Source organism: Anoplopoma fimbria, chromosome 9 (genome assembly GCF_027596085.1).
Source record: "Anoplopoma fimbria isolate UVic2021 breed Golden Eagle Sablefish chromosome 9, Afim_UVic_2022, whole genome shotgun sequence".
In the NCBI taxonomy this organism is placed as follows: Eukaryota; Metazoa; Chordata; class Actinopteri; order Perciformes; family Anoplopomatidae; genus Anoplopoma; species Anoplopoma fimbria.
The window spans coordinates 16,220,481-16,227,424 of record NC_072457.1 but is presented as its reverse complement, the minus strand read 5'-3'; the positions used below and the strand labels follow the sequence as shown (position 1 = coordinate 16,227,424).

Here is a 6,944-nt window from a genome sequence, read left to right as displayed (position 1 = left end):
AAACAGCTTAAAAAACACATCAAAAAAACTGTTTATTGCCAAGTATGTTACACATACAAGGACATTGACTAGGTGATTAACTGGTTCGTACAGTAAATAACAAACACAGTGCAATAATAAAGACATAATTCTATGAGCTAATTGAGTTTGCCTGATGATAAAAGCACACTTAAGAAGCACTCATGACAGCTCACTTCCCAAACATGTCAAAGCAAAAGTTAGAATTGACAAGCACTCAACTGAGAAAAAAATACACAAAAGTAATTAGATATGACAAGAACAAAAATATGTGGGAACTGGCGACATGATTATCTGTAGGCACATTAAACACATGGTGTGTATTAATAGAGTGGATGTCACATGTTCACAGCCCATGCTTGTGTGTGTGTTTGTGCAGAGGAATACCCCTTGAATCTCACATTTCGGGCTTCATGAAATGTATGCGTGTGATTGCTACTCAGTCCGTGAGTATGTGTTTTAGGACTCCACTTTGACTTCATTCCTGTTGAAAATGCATGCTTCTTTATCTTTCTGGGGTGTTTCGAGCCAAACTACATTTGTTAAACAGAAAACAACTTCATGGTAAGAGCAAGAGGGACAGAGAAGAAGACAGAGAGAGAGAGAGAGAGAGAGAGAGAGAGAGAGAGAGAGAGAGAGAGAGACAGAGAGAGAGAGAGAGAGAGAGTTTGAGCAGAAGCAGCCAGGGGAACTAAATCTATCTAAACACACCTGCTTATAATGATTTTCACCAATCTTTCTCTCACTGTGTGTAGCCATGACTGCCATTACATGGAGAGGGCGTGGTTGGTAGTCAACAAGCCAATCACATGCACCATCAACACGTCTGTAGAACCTGTACGGTTGAAGAAATGCACCATTAGCTTTGTGAGTGTTTTACCAGGTACTGTCTAATCTTTTTGGTTCCTGGGCATCCTCTCGCAGAGGCAATTTCATAGTCTATGAAGTTCTACTGAGACGTGATTGTTGCTGGTTGAAAACTTAACCCAATACCCCGCCGAGATGACTTGAAATATAGTCAGCTGTGGCAATTTTGTTCATCTCTAAGGAGACTTTACATTTTATGTTAATATAAAAACCTGAATACGTCAGTTCAATGATTACGGTTCTCGATCAGATATCGAAAATCCACTGAAAAGCTGAGCTTTCGTGAGTGGTCTATAAGTTGTCTCGGCGCAAATAACCACATTTTTGAGAACCTGGAATTCATGTTCGAACGTGCCTGTCCATAGTTATTTCGCAAAGTAGGTTATCTTTAGGGCCTGTTACTTCCCCATCCAGCCATGACTGCCATTACATGGAGAGGGCGTGGTTTGTAGTCAACAAGCCAATCACATGCACCATCAACACGTCTGCAGAACCCTGTACGGTTGAAGAAATGCACCATTAGCTTTGTGAGTGTTTTACCAGGTACTGTCTAATCTTTTTGGTTCCCTGGGCATCCTCTCGCAGAGGCAATTTCATAGTCTATGAAGTTCTACTGAGACGTGATTGTTGCTGGTTGAAAACTTAACCCAATACCCCGCCGAGATGACTTGAAATATAGTCAGCTGTGGCAATTTTTGTTCGTCTCTAAGGAGACTTTACATTTTATGTTAATATAAAAACCTGAATACGTCAGTTCAATGATTACGGTTCTCGATCGGCTATCGAAAATCCACTGAAAAGCTGAGCTTTCGTGAGTGGTCTATAAGTTGTCTCGGCGCAAATAACCACATTTTTGAGAACCTGGAATTCATGTTCGAACGTGCCTGTCCATAGTTATTCTTGGTTCCCACAGTAGTCTCGCAAAGTAGGTTATCTTTAGGGCCTGTTACTTCCCCATCCAGCCATGACTGCCATTACATGGAGAGGGCGTGGTTGGTAGTCAACAAGCCAATCACATGCACCATCAACACGTCTGCAGAACCCTGTACGGTTGAAGAAATGCACCATTAGCTTTGTGAGTGTTTTACCAGGTACTGTCTAATCTTTTTGGTTCCCTGGGCATCCTCTCGCAGAGGCAATTTCATAGTCTATGAAGTTCTACTGAGACGTGATTGTTGCTGGTTGAAAACTTAACCCAATACCCCGCCGAGATGACTTGAAATATAGTCAGCTGTGGCAATTTTTGTTCGTCTCTAAGGAGACTTTACATTTTATGTTAATATAAAAACCTGAATACGTCAGTTCAATGATTACGGTTCTCGATCGGCTATCGAAAATCCACTGAAAAGCTGAGCTTTCGTGAGTGGTCTATAAGTTGTCTCGGCGCAAATAACCACATTTTTGAGAACCTGGAATTCATGTTCGAACGTGCCTGTCCATAGTTATTCTTGGTTCCCACAGTAGTCTCGCAAAGTAGGTTATCTTTAGGGCCTGTTACTTCCCCATCCAGCCATGACTGCCATTACATGGAGAGGGCGTGGTTGGTAGTCAACAAGCCAATCACATGCACCATCAACACGTCTGTAGAACCCTGTACGGTTGAAGAAATGCACCATTAGCTTTGTGAGTGTTTTACCAGGTACTGTCTAATCTTTTTGGTTCCCTGGGCATCCTCTCGCAGAGGCAATTTCATAGTCTATGAAGTTCTACTGAGACGTGATTGTTGCTGGTTGAAAACTTAACCCAATACCCCGCCGAGATGACTTGAAATATAGTCAGCTGTGGCAATTTTTGTTCGTCTCTAAGGAGACTTTACATTTTATGTTAATATAAAAACCTGAATACATCAGTTCAATGATTACGGTTCTCGATCGGATATCGAAAATCCACTGAAAAGCTGAGCTTTCGTGAGTGGTCTATAAGTTGTCTCGGCGCAAATAACCACATTTTTGAGAACCTGGAATTCATGTTCGAACGTGCCTGTCCATAGTTATTCTTGGTTCCCACAGTAGTCTCGCAAAGTAGGTTATCTTTAGGGCCTGTTACTTCCCCATCCAGCCATGACTGCTATTACATGGAGAGGGCGTGGTTTGTAGTCAACAAGCCAATCACATGCACCATCAACACGTCTGCAGAACCCTGTACGGTTGAAGAAATGCACCATTAGCTTTGTGAGTGTTTTACCAGGTACTGTCTAATCTTTTTGGTTCCCTGGGCATCCTCTCGCAGAGGCAATTTCATAGTCTATGAAGTTCTACTGAGACGTGATTGTTGCTGGTTGAAAACTTAACCCAATACCCCGCCGAGATGACTTGAAATATAGTCAGCTGTGGCAATTTTTGTTCGTCTCTAAGGAGACTTTACATTTTATGTTAATATAAAAACCTGAATACGTCAGTTCAATGATTACGGTTCTCGATCGGCTATCTAAAATCCACTGAAAAGTTGAGCTTTCGTGAGTGGTCTATAAGTTGTCTCGGCGCAAATAACCACATTTTTGAGAACCTGGAATTCATGTTCGAACGTGCCTGTCCATAGTTATTCTTGGTTCCCACAGTAGTCTCGCAAAGTAGGTTATCTTTAGGGCCTGTTACTTCCCCATCCAGCCATGACTGCTATTACATGGAGAGGGCGTGGTTTGTAGTCAACAAGCCAATCACATGCACCATCAACACGTCTGCAGAACCCTGTACGGTTGAAGAAATGCACCATTAGCTTTGTGAGTGTTTTACCAGGTACTGTCTAATCTTTTTGGTTCCTGGGCATCCTCTCGCAGAGGCAATTTCATAGTCTATGAAGTTCTACTGAGACGTGATTGTTGCTGGTTGAAAACTTAACCCAATACCCCGCCGAGATGACTTGAAATATAGTCAGCTGTGGCAATTTTTGTTCGTCTCTAAGGAGACTTTACATTTTATGTTAATATAAAAACCTGAATATGTCAGTTCAATGATTACGGTTCTCGATCAGATATCTAAAATCCACTGAAAAGCTGAGCTTTCGTGAGTGGTCTATAAGTTGTCTCGGCGCAAATAACCACATTTTTGAGAACCTGGAATTCATGTTCGAACGTGCCTGTCCATAGTTATTCTTGGTTCCCACAGTAGTCTCGCAAAGTAGGTTATCTTTAGGGCCTGTTACTTCCCCATCCAGCCATGACTGCCATTACATGGAGAGGGCGTGGTTTGTAGTCAACAAGCCAATCACATGCACCATCAACACGTCTGCAGAACCCTGTACGGTTGAAGAAATGCACCATTAGCTTTGTGAGTGTTTTACCAGGTACTGTCTAATCTTTTTAGTTCCCTGGGCATCCTCTCGCAGAGGCAATTTCATAGTCTATGAAGTTCTACTGAGACGTGATTGTTGCTGGTTGAAAACTTAACCCAATACCCCGCCGAGATGACTTGAAATATAGTCAGCTGTGGCAATTTTTGTTCGTCTCTAAGGAGACTTTACATTTTATGTTAATATAAAAACCTGAATACATCAGTTCAATGATTACGGTTCTCGATCAGATATCTAAAATCCACTGAAAAGCTGAGCTTTCGTGAGTGGTCTATAAGTTGTCTCGGCGCAAATAACCACATTTTTGAGAACCTGGAATTCATGTTCGAACGTGCCTGTCCATAGTTATTCTTGGTTCCCACAGTAGTCTCGCAAAGTAGGTTATCTTTAGGGCCTGTTACTTCCCCATCCAGCCATGACTGCTATTACATGGAGAGGGCGTGGTTTGTAGTCAACAAGCCAATCACATGCACCATCAACACGTCTGCAGAACCCTGTACGGTTGAAGAAATGCACCATTAGCTTTGTGAGTGTTTTACCAGGTACTGTCTAATCTTTTTGGTTCCCTGGGCATCCTCTCGCAGAGGCAATTTCATAGTCTATGAAGTTCTACTGAGACGTGATTGTTGCTGGTTGAAAACTTAACCCAATACCCCGCCGAGATGACTTGAAATATAGTCAGCTGTGGCAATTTTTGTTCGTCTCTAAGGAGACTTTACATTTTATGTTAATATAAAAACCTGAATACGTCAGTTCAATGATTACGGTTCTCGATCGGATATCGAAAATCCACTGAAAAGCTGAGCTTTCGTGAGTGGTCTATAAGTTGTCTCGGCGCAAATAACCACATTTTTGAGAACCTGGAATTCATGTTCGAACGTGCCTGTCCATAGTTATTCTTGGTTCCCACAGTAGTCTCGCAAAGTAGGTTATCTTTAGGGCCTGTTACTTCCCCATCCAGCCATGACTGCTATTACATGGAGAGGGCGTGGTTTGTAGTCAACAAGCCAATCACATGCACCATCAACACGTCTGCAGAACCCTGTACGGTTGAAGAAATGCACCATTAGCTTTGTGAGTGTTTTACCAGGTACTGTCTAATCTTTTTGGTTCCCTGGGCATCCTCTCGCAGAGGCAATTTCATAGTCTATGAAGTTCTACTGAGACGTGATTGTTGCTGGTTGAAAACTTAACCCAATACCCCGCCGAGATGACTTGAAATATAGTCAGCTGTGGCAATTTTTGTTCGTCTCTAAGGAGACTTTACATTTTATGTTAATATAAAAACCTGAATACGTCAGTTCAATGATTACGGTTCTCGATCGGCTATCGAAAATCCACTGAAAAGCTGAGCTTTCGTGAGTGGTCTATAAGTTGTCTCGGCGCAAATAACCACATTTTTGAGAACCTGGAATTCATGTTCGAACGTGCCTGTCCATAGTTATTCTTGGTTCCCACAGTAGTCTCGCAAAGTAGGTTATCTTTAGGGCCTGTTACTTCCCCATCCAGCCATGACTGCCATTACATGGAGAGGGCGTGGTTGGTAGTCAACAAGCCAATCACATGCACCATCAACACGTCTGCAGAACCCTGTACGGTTGAAGAAATGCACCATTAGCTTTGTGAGTGTTTTACCAGGTACTGTCTAATCTTTTTGGTTCCCTGGGCATCCTCTCGCAGAGGCAATTTCATAGTCTATGAAGTTCTACTGAGACGTGATTGTTGCTGGTTGAAAACTTAACCCAATACCCCGCCGAGATGACTTGAAATATAGTCAGCTGTGGCAATTTTTGTTCGTCTCTAAGGAGACTTTACATTTTATGTTAATATAAAAACCTGAATACGTCAGTTCAATGATTACGGTTCTCGATCGGATATCGAAAATCCACTGAAAAGCTGAGCTTTCGTGAGTGGTCTATAAGTTGTCTCGGCGCAAATAACCACATTTTTGAGAACCTGGAATTCATGTTCGAACGTGCCTGTCCATAGTTATTCTTGGTTCCCACAGTAGTCTCGCAAAGTAGGTTATCTTTAGGGCCTGTTACTTCCCCATCCAGCCAACTGCCATTACATGGAGAGGGCGTGGTTGGTAGTCAACAAGCCAATCACATGCACCATCAACACGTCTGCAGAACCCTGTACGGTTGAAGAAATGCACCATTAGCTTTGTGAGTGTTGTACCAGGTACTGTCTAATCTTTTTGGTTCCCTGGGCATCCTCTCGCAGAGGCAATTTCATAGTCTATGAAGTTCTACTGAGACGTGATTGTTGCTGGTTGAAAACTTAACCCAATACCCCGCCGAGATGACTTGAAATATAGTCAGCTGTGGCAATTTTTGTTCGTCTCTAAGGAGACTTTACATTTTATGTTAATATAAAAACCTGAATACGTCAGTTCAATGATTACGGTTCTCGATCGGATATCTAAAATCCACTGAAAAGCTGAGCTCACAAAGTAGGTTATCTTTAGGGCCTGTTACTTCCCCATCCAGCCATGACTGCTATTACATGGAGAGGGCGTGGTTTGTAGTCAACAAGCCAATCACATGCACCATCAACACGTCTGCAGAACCCTGTACGGTTGAAGAAATGCACCATTAGCTTTGTGAGTGTTTTACCAGGTACTGTCTAATCTTTTGGTTCTCTGGGCATCCTCGCAGAGGCAATTTCATAGTCTATGAAGTTCTACTGAGACGTGATTGTTGCTGGTTGAAAACTTAACCCAATACCCCGCCGAGATGACTTGAAATATAGTCAGCTGTGGCAATTTT

The 6,944-nt window shown here is 42.5% G+C and overlaps 11 non-coding genes and 1 pseudogene across 11 annotated transcripts; all 12 read left to right on the top strand.

The window, feature by feature from the left end:
* The first annotated feature begins 930 nt into the window (after positions 1 to 930).
* LOC129096595 (U4 spliceosomal RNA) lies at positions 931 to 1,070 on the top strand. Its single transcript, XR_008531492.1, has one exon. It is a non-coding gene; the product is annotated as a U4 spliceosomal RNA (small nuclear RNA).
* A 388-nt stretch (positions 1,071 to 1,458) lies between these two features.
* Positions 1,459 to 1,599, top strand: LOC129096594 (U4 spliceosomal RNA). The gene has a single exon (XR_008531491.1). It is a non-coding gene; the product is annotated as a U4 spliceosomal RNA (small nuclear RNA).
* Positions 1,600 to 2,006: 407 nt separating this feature from the next.
* LOC129096593 (U4 spliceosomal RNA) lies at positions 2,007 to 2,147 on the top strand. The gene has a single exon (XR_008531490.1). It is a non-coding gene; the product is annotated as a U4 spliceosomal RNA (small nuclear RNA).
* Positions 2,148 to 2,554: 407 nt separating this feature from the next.
* Positions 2,555 to 2,695, top strand: LOC129096591 (U4 spliceosomal RNA). The gene has a single exon (XR_008531488.1). It is a non-coding gene; the product is annotated as a U4 spliceosomal RNA (small nuclear RNA).
* A 407-nt stretch (positions 2,696 to 3,102) lies between these two features.
* LOC129096590 (U4 spliceosomal RNA) lies at positions 3,103 to 3,243 on the top strand. Its single transcript, XR_008531487.1, has one exon. It is a non-coding gene; the product is annotated as a U4 spliceosomal RNA (small nuclear RNA).
* A 406-nt stretch (positions 3,244 to 3,649) lies between these two features.
* LOC129096589 (U4 spliceosomal RNA) lies at positions 3,650 to 3,790 on the top strand. Its single transcript, XR_008531486.1, has one exon. It is a non-coding gene; the product is annotated as a U4 spliceosomal RNA (small nuclear RNA).
* Positions 3,791 to 4,197: 407 nt separating this feature from the next.
* LOC129096588 (U4 spliceosomal RNA) lies at positions 4,198 to 4,338 on the top strand. The gene has a single exon (XR_008531485.1). It is a non-coding gene; the product is annotated as a U4 spliceosomal RNA (small nuclear RNA).
* A 407-nt stretch (positions 4,339 to 4,745) lies between these two features.
* Positions 4,746 to 4,886, top strand: LOC129096587 (U4 spliceosomal RNA). Its single transcript, XR_008531484.1, has one exon. It is a non-coding gene; the product is annotated as a U4 spliceosomal RNA (small nuclear RNA).
* A 407-nt stretch (positions 4,887 to 5,293) lies between these two features.
* On the top strand, positions 5,294 to 5,434 carry LOC129096586 (U4 spliceosomal RNA). The gene has a single exon (XR_008531483.1). It is a non-coding gene; the product is annotated as a U4 spliceosomal RNA (small nuclear RNA).
* A 407-nt stretch (positions 5,435 to 5,841) lies between these two features.
* LOC129096585 (U4 spliceosomal RNA) lies at positions 5,842 to 5,982 on the top strand. The gene has a single exon (XR_008531482.1). It is a non-coding gene; the product is annotated as a U4 spliceosomal RNA (small nuclear RNA).
* Positions 5,983 to 6,387: 405 nt separating this feature from the next.
* On the top strand, positions 6,388 to 6,528 carry LOC129096584 (U4 spliceosomal RNA). The gene has a single exon (XR_008531481.1). It is a non-coding gene; the product is annotated as a U4 spliceosomal RNA (small nuclear RNA).
* Positions 6,529 to 6,823: 295 nt separating this feature from the next.
* Positions 6,824 to 6,944, top strand: LOC129096596 (U4 spliceosomal RNA; annotated as a pseudogene).